The sequence below is a fragment of the Dermacentor silvarum genome, chromosome 5 (assembly GCF_013339745.2).
Source record: "Dermacentor silvarum isolate Dsil-2018 chromosome 5, BIME_Dsil_1.4, whole genome shotgun sequence".
Taxonomy (NCBI): domain Eukaryota; kingdom Metazoa; phylum Arthropoda; class Arachnida; order Ixodida; family Ixodidae; genus Dermacentor; species Dermacentor silvarum.
The window spans coordinates 59,211,844-59,235,472 of NC_051158.1; the positions used below are offsets into that span (position 1 = coordinate 59,211,844).

The window sequence follows — 23,629 nt, forward strand, 5'->3', positions numbered from 1 at the left end:
CCTACATCACTGCCAATATTTTAGAGTGCAGGAACATTGCTCTTTGTCCAATCATGCTAATTTCGAAATTTATAAACATTTCCTCTCCCACCAGCCGTCATGTTTGCCTACAGCTGCAAGCCGTCACTTATCCTTGCATGTCTTCGACACTTCCCGTCCTTGATGGCGGCTATATATATAAGTCCGTAGTTTTGTGGAGCTGTGGTCCTATTGCCGTCGTTGCGTGAAAGACTTTGCAGCGGTCGCACGCACACTAACTGATCTCAAAAAAAGTTTCGTTTTTGTTGGGCTTGTTGGGTGTTGCGCCTCCAGGAGTACTCTTACTGAGCGGCATACACATCTTCTAACCTCCGCGCGTTGGCTCCTCCTGAAAGAGTGGGCCGGCGTTCGGCCCCTCTCGGTGGCAGTTGTCAGCTTGCTCCCTCCCTATTTTCTTCGTGTACTTGTGTGTATATGTGTACAAACAAAATAAATAATAATAATAATAACAACAACAACAACAATAATAATAATAATAATAATAATAATAATTCTAACTACGCCACCAATCCTCGCCAATTTCTACCGTGCAGCTCCTACAAAAGTGCCAACAGAGGGCCTTGTATCGTCGCAGTCTTTACCCAACAACTAAACATGGATCGCGTTATTCCAGTCGCCTTTTATCAGAATCGTTACGCAACTACTCTATTACAGAGCGGGAGTATCTTGCTCTGGTCTGGGCGGTCGCAAATTTCCGTTCGTACTTATTTGGCCGACCTTTCCGTGTCGTCTCTGACGACACCCTCTGTTGGCTTTCTTCACTGAAATATCCCATGGGATGGCGCGGTCGTTGGGCCTCCAGGAGTACTCGTACCGAGTTGCATACACACCTTCTAACCTCCGGACGTTGCCGCGACCATACCAACCCCAAACAAATGGACTGACAGAGTGCCTAAATTGCACCCTCACATACATTGTCTCTTTGTATGTTTCATAAGACCACCGTGACTTGGATCTCTCGTTACCATGCGGAACGTTTGCCTGCAGTGAAACGAAATTACGCAGCGAAACAACAAAAGGTACCTAAATGTCATGAGTAGAACAACTAAACAGCTTGGAACGCATAAACCTTTTATTAAAGCGACGCGATTTCTGCCTTCATTCTCGATGTTTGGCGCGTCTGATTCGTCGACTTCTCGCCAAGCAATATTACCAATAGAAATTTATATCATGATCACTACTTCTATTGCATCTATTGGGACCTCTAAATTATTTTATTTGTCCAATACAAGCTTATATCAGTACTTATATTGCTTCAATTGGGACCCATAAAAGCTTTGATACATTTGATACATGACAGGCAAAAATATTTATGGGACCTGTATACATTGTGCTGTGGGACATATAGGCTTTTTTATTGGACCTATCTATTTCTTAAAAGACCAACAAAGGTTTCTATATCAATTTTTTCTAGGGTAGTGAATGTTTCGTTTGCTTAATGTGCATCAGACATCCGTACGACAAACCGTGGGACACTGAGGGATGCCTGCCGGATGTTCGTTTTTATTTATAATCGGCTGAATTGCGCAGTTGGTGTAAACATTCGCCCTCTGGAGAATCTGTGCTGCAAAGATGATGCAGTATTGATTTGTACCTATGAAAATACAACTTGCAAACCCATGAAAAACAGAGTCCAAAAGCAAGCAATGTTTACGCAAAAAATGACAGACAAACACTGTCACAGATATTTTTATTCACTCCTTCAGTTTTTGCAGCACTAGCCAAAAATATGGAGCCCCAAAGTGCTGCAAGTGAAATGATATCAGAGAATATAAGAGTACCTACTTATATTCTCTGATCACTGAGCACTGTAAACACGGAAAAGTTTCTCTGGCACTGTGGGCAAAAAATAATGAGACGGTCTCAAAACCTTGAGAAGCTTACGATAACACTGTGCATTAGAACCTGTCCATAAACCTACCTCCTTTGGTGCCTGAATGCTCTCCAAAAGAAGAAGAAAAAAACAGCGTGTAGAATTCGAATTTCTTTTAGATTATGCTGCATGTTAACATTTGATGACTGGTTGATATTTCGCTGAGAAACGTTGATGTCTATTAAACAAAGCTAGAAGCTAGACGTGATTCACATATATAGAATAAACTAGACGCCGGTTCTGCGTTGGCATTTCCAAACGCAGAAATGCTCAACAAGGGCACGTGCCCTTCGTGACAAAAAATCCGAACAAAGTCCGGCTCGGTCCCTTGGCAAAATGTCCAGCGCGAACGACCCAAGGACGTCCGTAGGAGGAGAAGTGGATGTTTCGATAATGCTGTCCACTGGATTTCCCCCGGACGACTGCTCTTGGACTTGGACGTCGGGATCTTCTCCGGACGTATGATAGGTTTTCAATGCCCATTGGGATATGACTCAAGATTTCGCAGTCAAGGCCTTCACCCTGGCGTGTTGTCACCTGCAAGAGAGCCACACAGCTGGAATATCCAAGCCTGCTTCACCGAAATTGTCAAGGAGTGGTCTCTCGACCTTAGCAATGTGCCTTTGTATGTGGTGACAGACAATGGTCGGAATATTCGTGCCGCCGTGCGTCAGATGTAATGGATCCCACTTCAGTGCCTGGGACACACGTTTCAACTGGCAATCAAGGACGCAAAAGAAGAAACATCGGTGGTTTCATCACTGTGCAAAAAGGCACAAGCGTTAGTTGGGCACTATAAACACAGCGCTCAGGCAACTCGGCGGCTTAAGCAATGCCAGAAGGGCATCGAGCTGCCAACTATAGGCCTCATTCAAGATGTGGACACACGTCGGAACAGTGAACACACAATGTTCAGCAGCTTGGTGAAGTAAAGCGATACTGTCTCACTCGAAATAGCAACATCAGAAACAAGTGTCAGCTGCCTTTCCCAAAGTGAGTGGAATGTTGCTGCAAGCTTAGTGCAGATGCTGCAGCCTATTGCAGATGCCACTACAGATCTTAGCAGCCAGAAGTATGGAACTATATCATCAATTGTACCATTCATTTGCGGGACAGAAAACATTCTTAAGAGGCACACTAACATTGAAAACGAAGCCGCTTTGTTTGCAAAGAACTTGCTGAAGAGCTTGGAGTCACCACGGTTCCTTCTATATGTATACAACGAAAGGAACTGATGCTTACAACACTATGTTTTCCGAGGTTTAAATCTATTTTTTGCACAAATTCATTGAATCAGTCACAGGCTGCTGGCAGCAGAACTTACTGGTCGACAAGCTCGCATGAACTCTCCATCGCAGCACTTTCAAAATCCGCAGCCATCGGCAAGTCTTGCCGTAAGAACAGAAGGCCAGGGAACAGTCTGGGAGAGTGTCGAACTGCTGGCGTCCAGCAGAACCGGCACAATGAGCTCACATCTTATAGTAAAGAAGTTGAAAAATACTTCAATTAGCCGCTGATACCACGAAAGTATGATCCTTTGAAATACTGGAAAGAGCATGGAGCTTCACTGTATCCAGGAATCTCCAAAATTGATTTCCGATACCTTCCCATCCTTGCTTCAGAAGTGCCCAGTGAACACATGTTTTCAACTACAGGAGACAGCGTAACATCGCGGCGAGAGAACCTGAAGCCAGGTCAGGTGGAACAGCTTGCGTTTCTGCATGACAATTTGTAACCTTGCGATAACAGTCACTCACTAACAGTTTTGTGGTAGATAATCTCCAGTGGTGCTGAAGAGGCGAAATTCAACGGCAAATGAGTGGTTCCTGAAGTATTTTTAATGTATATTTGCCTTCTTTAGTTCCAGCCTGGCATATTCAATACATTTTTTTCGATCACTCATACCTGCAGAAATGGTAGGTGCAAATATATGTACATATTTCAAAGATACTTATGTGTGCTTCAACTACTTACAAAATTCTCAACGCCTCTACAAGGTATCTCTATTGAATTGGATGGATTTTCGTAATCAAGATGTAGGCGCTGGTTATATTCTGCTTACTACTCAATGCCATAATTGATAATGGCGGTGTGATATTCTTTTATTATTTTTATGATACCAGACAGTTCACTCAGGTATGCGAATTCATTGTTTCCTTTCATTAGTTGTAAAGAAATTTAAGGTCCGTAGGGTACACCGTCCTTTTGATACCATGAGCCAATAAATGTCCACAATCATTTTCATAGTTTGTTGCACTGTGTAGGCACCATGACGTAAGAAGCAGTGGGAAGCAAAAATCATACGACAAGTGAAGCACAGACGCACTTGATTTGTCATATTCTCCTTGTTTTTCACTAACTTCATGTTTCATCGTGCCGGCCACAGCGCTGTAATACGATGAAACTACACCAACTATGCCTTTTGAAGCTGTGCTTACTACTATCGCAAGTATTTTCGCATCAAATATTTCAGCACAATTCATTTTATTAACACGAAAGTGTTTTATGCCGGGGTCCACCAAGACTTCACTGACGTATTTCCGTCACGGAAATACGTCAGCTTACAATGTACACGAACATAATACAAAGAAAGAAACCAGACGAAAAAGTTCCACAAACATGCAAAATTTGGAAATCGAACCCACGACCTCTCGGTCCGCGACGATAGATCGCCGAGCGTTTAACCCATTGCGCCACAAACGCATTTGCAGAGAGCGACACAGACGCGCCTTATATATCTAACACTCCTCCGTGTACCCGCGCTCTTGCTCGGGGCGGTGCCGCCGCCTACGAGCAGAAAAGAGAAGTACTGCATTATGACACTAACGCGCAGCGACAGTGAACGCTTCGGTGGTCTCAGCACTACGACGCCTCGATGCCAGCATTCGAAGGGACGCTGGCATCAAGAAGCACTACCAACGCCACCTAGGTGGCGTTCACCGTACTCAGCACAGCGGAGCGTGGCCTCCGCAATTAGCTCTGAAAATGTTTCTGAAGTTGATCGCGGAGGCTGCAATTACGACGCGCTGTACGCGCTGATTTGACTCGGTGACGATTCAGTTACGTGCTTTGTCTTGCGCGTTGTATTAGTGTGTCAGTTACGTGCTTCGTCTTTCGCGTTGTGCTAGCGTGTGCAGCGTAGTGCAGCTTCCATATGCACGACGGTTGCTCATGGTCATCGACGTTGGTAGTCGTGATGGAGGAGACGTGCCACCAGGCGTCAGCGTGGGTGCATCAACGCCTAAGGGCGCTTTAGCCACAAAACACCAATAGACATTATATATCAATGTGCAATAAACATTACACTACTTCTGTGAAGACGCGTTTCACTTTCGTGTTCTATACCGATTCCTATATAAGAGGGATCAACCACATTTTTTGCCATTTATTCGCACTGTGATATTTTCACTTATTCTGATCAATCGCCGCATTCTTCGTGGTATAACTAGCAAGGGTCCGCTAGAAAACTAGTTTGCTTCATAAGTAAACATGTAGTCGAAGTTTAATGACTTTACGCGATTCTGCAGAGTGCACTACAGCCATGTACAGTATAATGTAAAGTTGCCAAAGCAAATTGTCAGCTCTAATATTAGCCGCCTGGAATTGCGCTTCGTTAATCTATACCTTTTCACTGAAGTAATCACAGCTAGAAGTTCAGAACAAAACACAATGCCGACACTTTTTGGAAGTCTGGCTTTCGGCGCTTACCGCTGCCTACGGCGGTAGCAACGTACAGCTTTGGTGGCACTTTATTTTTTTAATGAATTTATTTGCAGTGACTTTGCTGTTTACATATACTTCTTGAGTATTGTGCTTCATTGATGTTTGTGCATTTCCGCCTATGGGGGGCGAGCTCCACCTCTGGTAAAGCTGGCATCACCATCGAGCTGACGTAATATGAGGGATCGCGTGGGCACAGAAGCCGTGTCGTCTGCTTCGGAAGCACCGAAGCGAGCTGAAAAGGAAAGTTTAGTGCCACTTGCGCTACTGTTGTGATTAAGTGAGCATGCCTTACCGCTTCGGGTGCCTGCTTTACAGCATTTGAAAGCACAATAAAAGGCAGTGGCTGCCTTTGAAGGCATCCGACATGGTAGGCTATTGCTCGGTGCCACACTGCCGGACGCGCACGCATAGAAGCCCGGTTTCAGCCTTCACTCGTACCCGCAGGCCAAGAAGCTGCGTGTAGCTTGGAGTGCGAAACTTAGAACCGGTAAGCAGCCATCGGCTACAGCTCGGGTGTGTAGCAAGGACTTTCGCGACGAAGATTTCTGCTACGGCGTTGGGGCTGCGATGTTCGGAGAGTAGCAGAAAGCGCGCACTGAGAAGCTCTCCCGCTCGCGCTGCCCGGTTAATGCCATGAAGATTTGGTCTATGAACGTGTAGATACTGGCAAATTCACCAGAATGGAAAGGGAACAGTAAGAAGGACATTCAAAAAAGGCATGACATATGCTCATGTTTATGTTAGCATCAAACAATGAATGTTTGGAATAACAAACATTGTTTGTTAATGTGTGAATTAACAAAAAGAAGCAGCGGAAAAATCCTCGCTGCGACGACCGATAAACATACAGTGCGACGTAACTTGAGAAATAATGACACTGGAGCGTCCAAGAATTTAGAAGAAAAGAAAAAAAAATGTTTGAATCGTCGCGATGGCACGTAATGAGTCGCCGTATAGCGTCGAAGTCCCTAGTTATAAGGAAGTTATTTTTGAAGAGCTATTATAGCGTCCACGCAACAATGGTTTCGTGTGTGCTGTCAAAACTTCATATACTGCTGATTAACAAAAAGAAGCGGCGGGGAATTCCTCGCTGAAAAGACCGATAAACATACAGTGCGACGCAGCTTATGCAATAAGGATATTGAAATGTCCAATATTTAAAAGAAAATTAAAAAAAATGTTTGAATCGTCACGATGCGCACATCACGAGTTGCCGTATTGCGTCGAAGTCGCTAGTTATAAAAATTATCTTTGACGAGCTGTGATAGCATCCACGCAACAATGGTTGCTAGTGTACTGTCGAATGTTCATGTGCTGCGGCCTAAAGTTCACGGCACGGTGCGAAAACGCGCTCGCAGTGAAAGCGAAACATTGTGCGCGGACATGCATGCAGACGCCCTGTCGGTCTCTGCGAACCCGTGCGATTGCTGCATTGAGGCTTCATTCTGTTATGCTCCATTTGGTTATACGGGCAGAAGACTAAAAGAATATATTTCACATAGTCTCCTCTCAGCGATTGCCTACCTTTCACGCAAGAAGCTGGTTCAGGGTACTTCATCACATCGACCGTGCGCAATGGGCATTCACGGTACGTAATCGGTAAAGAGATAGCGCCTGTAAACTATTCTGCGCTTTATCTTTACCCAAGTTATTGTTTTGACAGTAAAACACTTCCCTCATTTAGAGGTTACTTACAGAAATGCCCAGGAGGGCTCCCACGTGGTCTTTTTATTGAACGCCGACAGCCAAACCTACGAGGTTTCCCTCATACTACGCGTTATCCCTCATACTACGCAAGCGAGCCGCTTCCGACAGATGGCGACTCCGTATGTCCTCGCCCCCAATATCTATTTGTGCAGTCACGGCCATGACTTAGTCATAGAACATAAGTCATAGAACATATGAGAAGGTAGAGGAACAATACAAAAATATTTACCTGGGGTGCTATGCAGGATGCGCCGAGTTTCTCGTTCGCACGAGTTTCACCCGAGTTTGCTCGATGACACTCAGTGAACGGAGATAGCAAGGAACGTGCAAGAACAGAAGGCAAAACGAAATGTCGAGATAAAGCCGCATATGACAACATGAGCGCACCCTGCGCGGCACAGTGATTCCGTGCTTCAAGCACAGAAGGCTGCGCAGCAAAACGCGCCAGCGCCGCGTATTGTTATCAACGTATTATCACCATTTAGCAATACCGTGACTGTACCGCTGTCTATCTGCACACTTGCCGTGAACCACTTGCCACGCCTTTCTAGGACGCGTAAAGGGCGTGCCTCCTCTTTCGAGCATTATCTTTCTATCCTCCGTCGAATGCGAACAGGGCACATGCGGTGCATTGTTGCGCCTACACTTTCCCTCAATCGATTACGTTAAAATATAACAAATAAAATAATAAACACTTTATTTCTTGAAGTTCGTTTTTTTCGTTTGGAATGCTATAAGTGTTTGATGAGAAACAGAGATCGAGCGAATTATTAAATTTCGCACTTTTTTGCCGCGAGTGGCGACAGTGAGGCGAAAGCTTACAAGCGGATAAATTCTGGAGGGTCGCGCGCACGAGCACGGCCGGGCTCGACTGGCGCGCGCGCTCGCTCGCGCCAGTCGAGCCCGGCCGTGGCACGAGGGAGTTCATACGATGAGCAGTCGCCAGGGGCGCTGCAGTGCTATCCTTGATAAACTCCCTATATAATAAAAGTACCGCCATCTACTCTTTCCTCCGCCGCCTCCTCTCCTAAAGCGCTTGCTTTTTTCTTTACTTTTTGCTTGCGAAAGCCAAGTCGACGGTGGCGCACCTAGAAAGTCCACGTTGAAGCTTTCAGGCCGGGCGCGCGCCGCCGCCGCCGCCGGCGACTGCGCAGAGGACTTTCAACATGGCTCTGAGGCGGAAAAAAAGAAAATATAAAGAAGTGAAAAGCGCGCGCTATCATCGTCCAATCGGAGATACAGGATAACACAGGAGAGAGCGAAGCGGCATTTGTCAAAGGATGGCGGTACTTTTCTTATATAGGGATTTTAATCCTTGATAAAGTCCCTCCTTGATAGGGTGCCTTGATGCCCGCACGCATCGAGGCACTCTAACCCCCGTATTCATAAACGCTCCTTGACTTGAACTTGACTTGCCACCGCCTTCAACGCGTTTCGAACGCGCTGCCCGAGGCGGTGGCAAGTCAAGTTCAAGTCGAGGAGCGTTTATCAATACGGGGGTAATACTTGATAAAGTCAGTCATGACAATGGTCTTTCCATTCCCTGACTATTAGGGGAATGGCAACGCAGCGCTACGGCATGGTTGTTCACCGCAGGTGCTTCACTGACGTGGCTATTAAGGCCGCCGCTTTACCAACTGCAACGACGGGAGCAACGGTTGTCACTGCAAAATGGCTGTGCGGTATTCTAGGGTCCGTAGTGACGCAGCACAGTGAAAATGCATCCGTTTATATGCGTGCGGGAAGCCTCCCCGATGCATTGCAAAGAAGAGCGCGCTGCCCAGTGACACAATTCATCGCTTGTCATTGCTTGCCCAGTGAAGGTGCCTCCATTCGCATGTATACGCAGAGTTTGAAAAATTATGGGGTTTTACGTGCCAAAACCAGTTCTGATTATGAGGCACGCCGTAGTGGGGGACTCCGGAAATTTGGACCACCTGGGGTTCTTTAACGTGCACCTAAATCTAAGTACACGGGTGTTTTCGCATTTCGGCCCCATCGAAATGCGGCCGCCGTGGCCGGGATTCGATCCCGCAACCTCGTGCTCAGCAGCCCAACACCATAGCCACTGAGCAACCGCGGCGGGTTACGCAGAGTTTGAGTGTGCTGTACTCTCCAATGTGCTTGCCGATTGCCTCTGCTGCTGAGCTAACAGCGATCGCAGATGGATATAGTAACGACAGCGCAGCAATCGCATTTTGGCGGATGATGGCTCCTGTATGCAGTTAGGAAATTAAACTTCCAACGCAGGAAGGGGTTGCAACTATTTAGTGTGGCGTGCTTGTGATCAAGAAATGCCATCGCACTGGGTTTAAAAAAGCGAGCGTTTCTCGGCGCTGACCGTGTTTGCTACACTGCGGATCCGATACATCACCGATGACAGAGCAGCCATCTCAAACAACAGCTCCGATACCTTGACGTTGGAAAACACTACGCACTGCTCAGCATCGTCATCCACCATGGCCCATCGATGCCTTGCAAGCAGCTATAGTGTCGTTCCGATAATTATTTGCTGTGCGCTACGTCGCTACAATGCAGACAATGAACCATGTTGTGGGGCCATCACAGCCTAAGAAGATAGATGCATAAGCCAGCGAAAGTCACCGCTTTGTTTTTGATAGTGGTTCTCAGTACATCACCAATGACAGTGTGCTGTGCGTATTTTCTGTCGGCGGTCAAGATTGTTGATGCCTCTCAGTTCCGCACCACGTCGCTGTTGCCGGAAAATAAGTTGGGCGTGGCCCAACTGTGGCGGGCGCACGCATAAGTGTTACATGTCTCGCGTGGGGCGTGACGTATGGTTTTGATTGACACGCGAACTCGGGCCCAACTTTACATCGCGAAACCCCCTTAGAGTTGAACTCGGGAACATGGTGGCGGCAGCAGCAGCCTGTGTAATCGCATCCAGCGACAGCAAGCGTCAATATGACCGTCTGGACCCGTTCACCTACATGTCCCACGTAGAGCTTCAGCGTCATTTTTGCCTTTACAAAACGTGAGTGCGCTGGCTGTGTGACGAGTTAGGCGAAGCCCGTCGTCTGCGGAGATAGGGTGGCGGGCAAATGATGCTTTCCCAGCGCAGACTGGTGTGACTAGGCGGCGGAGGAATAGTTCGTGCGATCGCTTCGGCTCTCTCCTGTTTCAAGCAAGCTCGTCCACCGCGCCCCAGCCCCAGGCCAGGTCCGGCGTCGTCATTGGAGTACTGGAGCACCTGCGAGCACTTGGGGTTCAACCCGGACCAACCAACCTGCGCAGGCGAAGTAGTCACATTATATTGGAAGATTCAGAATGGACGCCGGGCTGCCTTCCGGTGCAACAGGTGCCGAAATCAGTTTTCGCAAGTACACGGTACCGCTGCACTGCACGGGCAGAGAGGCGAAGGAAGTTACTGCGCCAACACGGACCGCCTCGGCCGTCCGAACGACCACCTCTCCAGGCGGCAAATGATTTGGCTCACGTACTGCGTGAGCAAAAGCGTAGACATATGGATGTTGAAAGAGACCGTAGACTTGTTTCCTCTGTCGAAGCACGCCATCGCTGACTGGAGGAGCTACCCCCGTAAGGTCCCGAGGGACGAGCTGCTGGTGCGAGCTCCACTCGGTGGCCCCGGGAAGACAGCGCAAATTGACGAGTGCCTTCTTCGCGGCGAGCAAAAGTGCAATCGAGGCCGCCTAATGACGGGCGACAACGTTCCGCTGAGCCGCCAAAATTACGGCAGTGTTAAAGATGGTAGCCCATGGGTCTTCGGTATGTTCGGCGCGACCAGAGGGGTGCTGCGACTTTTCAAGGTCGACCGACGAAAGGCGGTGACGCTAGGCGCCATTATTGCAGCCAATGTTCAACCGGGGACCGTTATTCATAGTGACGAATTGGCCGCATACAACTGTATCCCAAATTTAGTGGATGCTAACGGGGCTATGCCTCAATCTGCATTGGGAGACAGTTAACCACAGCGTGCACTTTGTGGAAACCAACACGGGCGTTCACACGCAAAAAATAGAAAGTTATTGTCAAAAAGTGAAGCGCCACCTCGTCAGCAGTGGGTACAGAGTAACTGCACTGATGCTGGAGTGCCACCTGGGATGAATGTGGTGGCACTCAACGGCCACGTGCGCTACAAAGATCCTTTCTTGCGTTTGTTAGAAGCCATAGATCGCTCGGGCTACCCAGTATAAATACTCTTTCTTGCGGCTGTTAGAAGCCATCGCTCGGCGCTAGCCAGTATGAAGGTGCGTCACAATGTAAAAGAAAATAAAGCGTAGTTTTCTGACAATTGTATGAGTGCTTTCCGGCATCCCCGAGTGCTTACATGGTAAGCGCGCGGTCAACCACTTATGCGCTAGCCGACGCTTACTTCGGCTCGCAGCTGAGGCAGCTGGGGCCTACTCACAGCCTTTGTTTAGCGCGAGCAACGAGCGATCTCTTAAAAGCCCAGTGTAAAAATCAGGCGCACACCACTCTGTGCTCGGAAATGGGAGCGCAAGCACGTAGCGAGCCGCACCAATTCAATCCAGAGGTAGCAAAGAGCAACGAGCGATCTGTTCAAAGCCCAGTGCGAAAACCAAGCGCACACCAATCTGTGTTCGGAAATGCTTGCGCAAGCACGTAGCGAGCCGCGCCAATCCAATCCAGAGGAAGAAAGAGGAGGGAGAGCGTACCGTCGTGGTATAACGCGAAACAATTAAACTACAAATTAGTACACATTCAGTGTGCAACTTGTAAACTTTAAAACACCTATACCCTACGGTAATGTGACTAATATCATTGTACTAAATGCATTTATTTGATAACTTGCTTGTGCCCCTCATGCACTCGGTGGAACGACAAACAAGTGAAAGAATGCACGACCATGCACCGACCGTATGATCACGTGAGCCCCAGTTTGTCGACCGCCCATATGGCAACGCCCAAGGGATGATGGCCACCCAGAGTGAATCTAGATAAACCAATGAAACTGGAGGTGTGCCGACGGACAAACTTTGTCTTGTTACCATTAGTTCTTTCATCTTGGGGTGTCGCCAGAGCTCGTGAAGATACCGAGTTTCGCCAAACTCGGGGCATCGACCTGCATAGCACCCCTGGATGTACATTTAAGCAGAAAACCAATTTTTCTTGTTCTTTCCAGATACTTGTGTATATAGAGGAAAAGAGCTTTCAAATTCAACATACGAATACTTTGATAAGGAGTGTGAAAGGGCAATATGCCGTAATCGTGCACCGTATGTTGAAAGGTGAGTTGCAGGATTGTTGAATGGTTTCAGTGTGCTACCATAGAACACTAATTTTCATAATTTATAGCGAATAACATTATGTTTAGGCTACACAAATCTCGTGGACTTCTGTTTCCAGACAATTATCTGCCAAATATCCTAGTAAATTAAAGAAAAGACAAGACCTAAGAAGATTCCCGACAGCTCGTTAAAAATGCGTTTAGCATACATTTATCACGGCTGCGGGATAAGAGAGAGAGAGAGAGAGATAAAACTTTTATTTCAACCATCGAGGTCCTTGATCTTGAGGTCGAGTGGGTGGTGTCCTCATTCCAGGACTCCACTGGCCATGGCTGCTCGACGGACTTGCTAGACGAGAGCTTCTTGTCCCGCCAGGGTATCGCCGGTCAGCTGTACCTCCCACCGCTCTAATGACGTACTAGGCGAGTTTAAGTGTTGAGGTTTGCCCCCGCACCCCCGCGAGATGTGAGAGTGTAGGGCGTGTGTCGCCGCACCAGGAACCGATGCCAGGATGTGTTTGTGGCTACATTTTGCTGTATCAGTGTAGGTTTGGGAATGTATGGATAAGTCTGAGAGCCTCTTCAGTGCTGAACTTTTTGTGAGGGGGAGGATGAATCCTGCGGTTGAGCCACTGGATTTCGAGGCGGTCGCAGTAATTAATTTGAAGGAAGGGGCACGAAGGTAAAGGGTGGGGATTGGTGGGACGATTGGTTTTACCCGCTTGGTTGATTATCGCCCTTTTGTTCCTCCCCCCCCCCCCCAGTCCCGCGTCACCCGGCGTCCACGTGATTTGATGGGATTCTTGCAGCCTCGGGGCTAGAATCTGGGCCGCCAGCAGCGGTGTTCGTCGGATGGTAAAGTTACAGCAGGCCTGTTGCGAGTCGGTAACGGCATGAACTTCCCTGCCCTCCCTGTCTTGTTGATTTATTACTAGCGCCGCGGCTATGGTCTCAGCCGCAGCTGGGGTCTCTACCCTGAAGGAGACCGTGAGGGTCAAGGAGTTGTCTTTCCCGTTCATGGCGTATGGCAATGTATGGATGAGTCTGAGAGCCTCTTCAGTGCTGAACTTTTTGTGAGGGGGAGGATGAATCCTGCGGTTGAGCCACTGGATCTCGAGGCGGTCGCAGTAATTAATTTGAAGGAAGGGGCACGAAGGTAAAGGGTGGGGATTGGTGGGACGATTGGTTTTACCCGCTTGGTTGATTATCGCCCTTTCGTTCCTCCCCCCCCCCCAGTCCCGCGTCACCCGGCGTCCACGTGATTTGATGGGACTCTTGCAGCCTCGGGGCTAGAATCTGGGCCGCCAGCAGCGGTGTTCGTCGGATGGTAAAGTTACAGCAGGCCTGTTGCGAGTCGGTAACGGCATGAACTTCCCTGCCCTCCCTGTCTTGTTGATTTATTACTAGCGCCGCGGCTATGGTCTCAGCCGCAGCTGGGGTCTCTACCCTGAAGGAGACCGTGAGGGTCAAGGAGTTGTCTTTCCCGTTCATGGCGTATGGCAATGTATGGATGAGTCTGAGAGCCTCTTCAGTGCTGAACTTTTTGTGAGGGGGAGGATGAATCCTGCGGTTGAGCCACTGGATCTCGAGGCGGTCGCAGTAATTAATTTGAAGGAAGGGGCACGAAGGTAAAGGGTGGGGATTGGTGGGACGATTGGTTTTACCCGCTTGGTTGATTATCGCCCTTTCGTTCCTCCCCCCCCCCAGTCCCGCGTCACCCGGCGTCCACGTGATTTGATGGGATTCTTGCAGCCTCGGGGCTAGAATCTGGGCCGCCAGCAGCGGTGTTCGTCGGATGGTAAAGTTACAGCAGGCCTGTTGCGAGTCGGTAACGGCATGAACTTCCCTGCCCTCCCTGTCTTGTTGATTTATTACTAGCGCCGCGGCTATGGTCTCAGCCGCAGCTGGGGTCTCTACCCTGAAGGAGACCGTGAGGGTCAAGGAGTTGTCTTTCCCGTTCATGGCGTATGGCAATGTATGGATGAGTCTGAGAGCCTCTTCAGTGCTGAACTTTTTGTGAGGGGGAGGATGAATCCTGCGGTTGAGCCACTGGATCTCGAGGCGGTCGCAGTAATTAATTTGAAGGAAGGGGCACGAAGGTAAAGGGTGGGGATTGGTGGGACGATTGGTTTTACCCGCTTGGTTGATTATCGCCCTTTCGTTCCTCCCCCCCCCCCCAGTCCCGCGTCACCCGGCGTCCACGTGATTTGATGGGATTCTTGCAGCCTCGGGGCTAGAATCTGGGCCGCCAGCAGCGGTGTTCGTCGGATGGTAAAGTTACAGCAGGCCTGTTGCGAGTCGGTAACGGCATGAACTTCCCTGCCCTCCCTGTCTTGTTGATTTATTACTAGCGCCGCGGCTATGGTCTCAGCCGCAGCTGGGGTCTCTACCCTGAAGGAGACCGTGAGGGTCAAGGAGTTGTCTTTCCCGTTCATGGCGTACTACCGCGAAGAGGCCCCTTTCAGGGTACGCCGCCACGTCCACATACGTTACGTACGGGTAACCCTTGAATTGTTGGCGCTGTCTGTCGATGGGAGCCTTGTGCGGTCCTTCGTGGAGTTCATGACTCATGTGCTCAGGAATGAGGTTCGCTTTGTTCTTGCTTCTGACCTCGGGGGGAGTGGTCGTTGCCCATCGAGGGCACGGAACTCCGTTGCCGTTTCGGTCTGGTGGAGGATGGCTCTGCCCGCCGCCGTGTCCCGTACTCTGGCTTTTTGCGAATCCATAACCACGTCCGACAGCTCAGCGAAAGTGTTGTGCATCCCGAGAGCCGCTAACTTCTCGCTTGAGCTGGTGACAGGGAGACCCAGGGCTGTTTTGTACGCGCCTCTGATGATGGCATCGACTTGTTCTTGGTTGCGTTTGTTCAGCGGGTGGTTGTGATAGGGCATGCTATACGTTACTCTGCTGGTCACCAGGGCCTGGACGAGGCGTAGCGTGTCCTCTTCTCGCATGCCTTTGCGGCGTCTTGGTATTCGTTTGATAATCCGCGAGATCTCGTTGGGACCTTATGGTTTGGATGGTGTGGAAGTCTTTAAGCTTGCTCTGGGTCCAACAACCCAGAATCGTAGTCTGATTGCTTTCCGTCCTCTGGATAGAGGTGGATAGGACCGGGGATTTGTAGATTACTCCTCTGTGCACCCGGATCACCTCATCCGGGTGCACAGAGGAGGAGGCATCCCGCTCGCTGCTGCAAATCTGTCCACGGCCGTCGCGGCCTCCCGAAGGGTCGCCTCTTCTCGCGCGAGGAAGCCCTTGGTGGCCCAGAGTGTGATGTCCTCTGCGTACATGGCGTAACCTAGGTCCGGGATCTTCCCTAGCTTTTTGGTGAGCCCTAGCATCGTGACGTTGAAGAGAATCGAGGAGACTATCGCCCCTTGTGGCGTTTCTTTGTTCTCCACATCAATCTTATCCGATCGAGTCTGGCCTATTCCGATGGATGTGGTCCCGCCCTTCAGGAAAGATTTAACGTAATTAAGGATGCGCTTCGCGCAGCTCATGTCCTTCAGTCCTTTGAGAATGGCCTCGTGAAAGATGTTATTGAAAGCCCCTTTCAGATCGAGTGCGAGCACGAGGTGTTCTCCTCCCTTCGGGACGCCCTTTAAAGCTTCTTCCATTAGGATTAGGAAAGCATCTTCCGCAGAAAGTCCCGGCTTGATGGCCAGCATGGTGTGCGGGAAGAGGTCACCATCCTCTATGTAGTTTTGGAGGTGCGCTTTTTTTACCCTGTCGTACAGCTTGCCGAGGCACGAAGTGAGCGAGATCCGACGCAGGGCGTCGATCGCGGGCTTCTTGCCGCGCTTGGTAATGGCCCCGATGTTCGCGTGTTTCGACTCGTTCGGTACGTGGCCCTCCCTCGGAGTTCTTCGTTTAGGTATTCGGTCAAGTCCAGCATGTGCATCGGGCTCAGGTTTCTAATCATCGCGTTGGTGATTTTGGCAGCCCCGGGAACGGTGTGGCGCTTTGAAGCTAGTGCCGCGGCATTCACCTTTTCCTCCGTCATCGAAGCGTCCAGTTGTGATCTTGGTTCCCCTTCGTATTTTAGAAGGCATGGTCGCATGAGGGCGCTACCCAGCTATCTAGTTTTTTAGAGTGTCAATCAGGTGCTGGTCGTTCCCAGATAATTTGTGAGTGATTTCTTGAAGCGTCCGACTGGTTGTCGATTTGCCCTTGTCAGGCTCGATCAGGCAACGCAGTATGACGCACGTCTGTGCCGTACTCAGGGAACCCTTGAGCGAAGTGCAAAACTCTACCCAATTTTTCTGCGTCAGCTCGGCTGCGTAGTTTCTGTCTTCTTATGTTATGTACTCGATTAGGAGACGGATGTTACGGTTTAACCGTTGTCGCTTCCACCATTTGAGGAGGCCCTGACAGGCTTCCCACTGGTATAAGAGCCGGCAGTCGACTTCAGGCGTCTCGACCGTGCGCTGGATGGGTTTGGTGGTTCGGATGTGGGCGTCCCGGAGATGCTGAATCCATTCCGCTATGTCCGTTATACTGCTTTCGGGCAGGCGGCACTGCCTATGCGCCTCCCAGTCCGTGTACTGGGAGGCACAATTTCGCAAATTTCGATAATTTAGCCAATTGTACTCTTGAGTTTCGGGTGGATACCGAGATGCTGAGGATGTAGTGATCACTGCCCAGTGTTCCACCCAGGTGCTTCCATGAGTATTCCCTTACGTTTTTCACAAACGACAGGTCCTGAAACGTGTCTCGACTAGCACTCTTGCCTACTCGGGTTGGTTGGAGGAGCTTGGTTATCAATTCGAGGCCTGTTTGGTCAACCGCAACGAGGAGGTACCTCCCCTTCTACGTTTATTGTTGGTAGCCCCAAGCCGTGTGTCTAGCGTCCACGTCTCCCACCTTGCTAGGTGGTTGCAGCCAGTGGCTCTCGCACTGTCGTAAATGATGTTACGGAAGTCACCCTTCTGAGCCCTCGGCGGACTGTACAAATTCAGGATAAAACTGTTACGCCTAACGCTCTTCTGCGGGAGGACTTCCTCTAGCACGGGATTAATGTCGTGATGTTGATAACGTTGTCCCACGGCCATCACCGTTTTGTGAACTAAAACCGCTACCTTCGGTGATCCCACGTGTTTAACTACGTAGTAACCCCGTAGGTTGATTGGCTGGTTCCCGACCTCTTGAAGGCCCAAAATATCAGTGCAAATAATAAATGCACCCCAGAATGTACGAGAGTCAGAAAAGAAAATAAAAGACTCAAAACTCAGGTTAACAACCTTAATGAACGCATGCAACGCTTAGAAGCGATGCTTAGAAAAACAAACAACACACAGGCAGGGCCGCAAAGCGGAAGGATAGGCTACCAGCATGCCATCTTCATTCCTCCTCCATCAAAAACCGCCACGCCCTCCTCGCTCCCCGGTACTGTCTCGGTAGCGACTGGCGAGTAAAGTGTAGTCACCTACTCGAAAGCATTTATGCTACGATGCAACAGATGATTTACCAAATGGGAGAATTACACAATAAAGTCAAGGAGAACATACTATACTCGCGGACAACGTTCTGTGGCAGTGAAAGGAAAGCTACGGGCACGTGGCTGCTGCACATGTCTTACCGCGCCAAGTAGTCCGGCAGCGTTTGACAGTTATTTTGGTTGCTCGGAACAGATGCTGAATCAACGCAGCTTCCACGTGCGACGGTTTCGCGTTTGCTCGGACGCGGAAAAGCCGCAAAATAAGCGAACCTTTACACTCAGTTGTGTGTTCTGTCTTCTTTACCTATTGCTAATACGGTGTTTCTGTTTTCTCTTCTCCAGCCTAAACAAACCTGTATTTAAGCGAGGGACTCTTTTCAGAAGCGCTCTCACTTGTGCGCGCTTAGCCTCCGTAGCTTTGCCTTCATTGCCACAGAAAGTTGTCCGCGAGTATAAGCAGTGAAGACCTTGAAAGAATACGCAAGGTTGAGTTTGTCTCGCGCATGCGGGTCGACGACGAGAGCAGCAACCCACGCATCAAGGCGTACAGGCCCACGAACAACACGGGTGACGTCAGCGACGCTGAAAACTGCGACGGCGGCGGGATGAACGTCAGCAATTGCTAACACCCCACGCAGTGCACACGAACACCTCGAGATCTGGCAGCCGAATTGTTGGTCTTTAAAGAAGAAGGCAAGTTCACTCCAGCTCTACGTCCAAAGTAAAAAAAAAAAAAATGAGCGGCCTGCTGTGTGAGGCGGGCTGCCTTGGGAGCGAGTGTCACATCCTTTGTTGCGTTCTCGCCCACTTGGCTGGGCCGAACGGCGCTAGCTGATGGGGATGGGTAGGGAGCCTACATGCAAGCGCCGTTTTAGTGTGGTGACAACCATTGTAGGGGTACTTGCCGCCGCCAGCTAAATTGGCGGGTAATATTTTCCGCCAAATATAGCACGTGGGAATCAAAATGGCGAAAAGACCAGCCGACAGACCACGTTTCCCGCACCCGTTGGTGCCGTGAAACTAATTCATTTTAAAAAATAAGCTTTGGTCTCAGCAGCCAGAGACCTATAGCGTGTCTGAGAGCTGTGCATGGCACGTCTACGTTTTAGTTAAACAGGCTTGTAAGCACACTTTTTATTACAGCACACTTCGAAAAACACCCTTTAAATAGTGTGTAAATGTGGAAGGCAACAACAATGTTTAATGCAATTCACATTCTTTGCGTGAGAAAATACTACCACGAGTACGCCACCGTTCCTTATAACTTGTTGCTTTGTATGCTATTGAAAAAAATCAAGTTTGATATGTTAAAGTTAAAAGGAACAGGCAACTAGTATATGAAAGATGTATGCAGGTTTCGTGTGCGCATTGTTGCAAAACTAAATTAAAGAAATTTATTAGATGGCGTGCCAAAATGGGTACATCAGAGCGTGACAAAAATAATGCAGGGATGCGCCGCGACTTCTGGCGAAATTGAGAATCAAAATGGCTACTCACCAAATTTGGTGGTAAAAACCGCTCAAAATTTCGGAGTTGTCACCACCCTAAAACAGCGCCTGCATGTAGGCTCCCTAGGGATGGGACGCGCCGGCGTCAACGGGTGACGGCTGTCGAAGCGCGTTCCTGGCGTATCTTTAGGGCCGATGCCAGAAAACAGTCCACAACTAGTGACGTCGCGGCGGGTGACACCGTTTTCGATGCACACGGCACGCCGGACCTTTTCTTTTTCATCCAGCGGACATGTATTTATTAGGGTGAATGGGATAGTGCTGCCTGTAGGCAGTTCCGAAGGCAGAAACGCTGAATTTTTAGAAGCCTTGAGAGTAAAATTCACCGTAACTATATGTAATTTACATGGAGCGCATTGACGTTTTATTTATCAGCAGTTATCTGTCTGCTCTATATGTTTGGAATTTATGTTCGGAAATGATCACGCGCTTTGGCACCCAGCTTGAGGGAATTACTACATGGTTCTCACGCCCGGTGTGCCGCACTCTGCGCAGTTATACGTTTGCGTGCTTTCTGAGGGCGTGAACGATGACGTTCTTCTAATTATTGTCAGGTGGGGACACGTCTTCGTAGGTTCTTCAAGGACATTTGATTTAGTTCAGTGGCTACCAGCAGAATACTCATTCTTGCTACGAAGCGAACACTACCATTCCTGCAGACTGGACGTTCAATCGCATGTGGTTTAGTGTCACGTGAGGGGTAATAAACATGTAATTTCTCAAGTGTTGAAGAGGACATCACCTGCAAAAAAATAAGTGGTGAACGCCCGTCGTAGGCAGGCCCAGAGGAAAGACCAAACGAATGTTGCCATTTAGCACCAATCATATGTCTCGCTTAAGGATTGGAAGAACGCCGTCATTCACGCACCGATCCTAAGGTGTCTCTTTGGAAAGCATTTATTTGAAACATTTATAGGAGCGTCACCTAATTCAGAGTGTAACAAGCAGATCAATCGTACGTTGCTTTCATTTATGCAACTTTAGTTGAAACACCTCAAGAGAGCTTCGCTTATTGTAGACTCTAACAGGATGATTGTATCCTAACATAGGAATAACTTGCAACTTGTGAAAACCAAAACCACACTTAACTGTACTGAACACCTGTTTTACCCTTCAGAATATTGGAATTGTTCATATTGTTTAAATGTTACCGGGAGAAAAGATGCTACGGAATATATTTACACGACATAAACAGCGGGCAGAAGAGAGCCATGCAAGATGATGCCCACGCGCGCGACTATCTGCGATAGCCGTCTTCGTCAGTCCGGTCGTGATCGTTGACTACTGCAGCGCCTCGTAGCATGACCTCCGGCGGCGAAGTCGCTGTCCCGGCGCTTGGTAAGTTTGAGTGATATCGCTTCAGTCGAGCGACGTGAACGATATCAGGGGAGGAGCGCGGCGTGGAGGTATCGAGAGGTTGTATCTCGTAGGTCACGTCTGTCACTTGACGCAAGACACGGTACGGGCCTGAATAGGGCGAAATCAGCTTCTCACAAAGATGAACTTGCCGTGCTGGTTTCCAAAGAAGGACGATGTCACCAGGGATAAAGTGGGCACGATGCCCACTTTAAGAGATGCGCCCGCTTGAACGGACGCCTCTCCGACACCCGGCAGCACACCGAGAGACATACTTGAGGCACAACGACGAGGAAGACGAACCAAAGCTCCACCTCACCCCAAGCTCAACAGGCGATAGGCGAGAGACTGGCTCCGAATACAGAAAAACTCGTACCCACGCTTACATAGACTCCACAAAATGTTTCCCAACAAACACAGCGACAGATGTCCATGGTGCGACTCCACCCCGACAATAAAACACATCACTTACCAATGCATGCAGTGTCCGGCAGACGCCATCTCACCGCTACTTAACGATACACTTAGCAATTGGTCGTGGGAGGCGCGACTCTCCGATGTGGACTTGGGAATCCAATTGGTGACCCTCGACCAGGCCCGGCGCGCCGCAATAGCCAGTGGGGCCCGGGAAGAGGGGTTCCACCCACAGAACCCAAGCACGATCTTTATTTTCAATAAAGTTGTTTCTCTCACTCCTATATAAGTGGTTGCTTTTGCTGGGAAGTGGTCAGACGCAGGCGTACAATCTCATGCGCCTCTGCAGCACTAGATATGGCGTGCATATTCTGACATTATATTGAGAACGGCTGGGAGGATCGTGTCAAACGGTAGTTTAGGGTCTCGTCCATACAAGAAAAAAAATGGGGAGAAGCCCGTGGAATCATGCCGGGGGATATTGTAGGCGAATGTTACGAATGGCAGACCGCCATCCCAGTCACGCTGGTTGGTAAAGACGTACATAGTGAGCATTTCTGTGATAGTTCTATTGAGCCGCCCTGTGAGGCCGTTGATCCGAGCATGATACACAGTTGTAAACATGTGCTTTGTAGCGCATATGTGCAAGATGTCCTGGATTAGCTGTGAGAGAAATTAGCGGCCCCGGTCGGTAAGGAGTTGTCGGGGAGCGCCGTAGTGAAGTATCAAAGTTTCGAGAAAAAAGTCAGCGATGTCGGTTGCACAACTGGTATGGAGAGCCCGCGTGATCGAGTACCGGGTGATGTAGTCCGTAGCAACTGCCATGCACTTGTTCCCACTAAGCGATAGAGGAAAGGGGCCATGTAGATCAAGATCAAACCGAAAGAATGGCTCAGACGGTATTTCAACCAGCTGGTAGGGCTGCTGTTTTTTTTTTTTTTTGCGGTGCTGACAAGATTGACAGGAGGCGATGTAAGGGCAAACGGAACAGTAAATACCGCACCAAAATAAACGACGCCGACCATGGCCATATGGCGTTGGGACTACCAGATGACCAGCGGTAGGAATATCATGCAACTGTGCCAGTACAGTCTCACGCACATGCTTGGAAACGACCAGCAGTAGTTGAGGGCCATTAGGGTGAAAGCTGTCACGGTTCAATATGCCACCATGCAGCACAAACACGCGCAAAGAGGGGGAATTTGTCAGGTGCATCAGGCTGAGAATGATGTCTAACAAGTAAGGGTCACGTCGTTGCTTGTTGGCGATGTCTCCAAACGCGGTAAGTGCGAGGACGGAAGTTGACTCGCCAGTCCCAGAAAGATCTGGTGGGTCTGCTGCATGACGTGACAGGCAATCAGCGTTCTCATAGAGTCGACCTGTCTTATACACCACTGTGTAAGAGTACGCTTGGAGCCGTAGGAGCCCACCGACTGAGACGTCCCGCTGGATCTTTTAAGGACGAAAGCCAGCGTAGGGCGCGGTGATAACCGTGAAAGGCCGTTTATACAGGTGGGGGCGAAATTTACCCACTGCCCAAATGAGGGCGATGTATTCACGTTGGGTGATCGAGTAATTGCGCTCGGCTGGTGACAGAGGACGGCTAGCGTACGCAACGACACAGTCGAAACCATGCTGTTGTTTTGTCAAAACAGCGCTGATACCGTGGCCACTGGCGTCGGTGCGAACTTCCGTTGGAGCGGACACGTCGAAGTGGCCGAGAATCGGTGGTGACGTGAGTGGCGTCGTCAGCTCAGCGAATACACTAGCTTGTTCAGGACCCCAGGCAAAGGTCGCGTCTTTCTTAAGAAGTTCGGTTAGAGGGCGTGCGATGTCAGCAAAATTGCGCACGAATCTGCGGAAGTAGGAACAGAGACCTAAAAAGCTTCGAACGTCGTTGCGCAGGTTGGCGTCATCCGCGATACATTTGAGGATATGCGCAACCTTTTCTACTTCTGGCATCTCGTCATCGGCCTTGGGACAAAGCGTGAGCACGTCCTGAATATACGTGGCTTAGGACTCAATGCAAGCCTGAGCTCGGCATGCAAGTTCTTTCTGCGCAGCACGACAGCGTTCGGTGGGCTTGTTGAATAGATTGATGAGCTTTTGCTTACAGACTTCTCAGCTCGTAATTTGCTGTTCGTGGTTTAGACACGACACTTGTGCCGTGCCCGTCAGGTACAACAGGATGTTGGCTAGATGCAGAGTCGACAAGCTATCCGTAACACACACACACACACACACATATATATATATATATATATATATATATATATTTTCAACATATTCATTCTCTTGGCATAGGCTATCCATTTAGTTGGCTGCCTCCTTCGCTTTAAAAA

The 23,629-nt window shown here is 49.3% G+C and overlaps 1 long non-coding RNA gene across 4 annotated transcripts in view; it reads left to right on the forward strand.

Annotated features, from left to right (window-relative positions):
* LOC125945641 (uncharacterized) overlaps nt 1-23,629 on the forward strand; it is an 89,332-nt gene that overhangs the window by 44,196 nt on the left and 21,507 nt on the right. For all 4 annotated transcript variants that reach the window (XR_007467106.1, XR_007467105.1, XR_007467103.1 and 1 more), the window contains exon 4: nt 12,468-12,573. This is a non-coding gene — a long non-coding RNA (uncharacterized LOC125945641). The remainder of the gene's footprint in view (nt 1-12,467; nt 12,574-23,629) is intronic.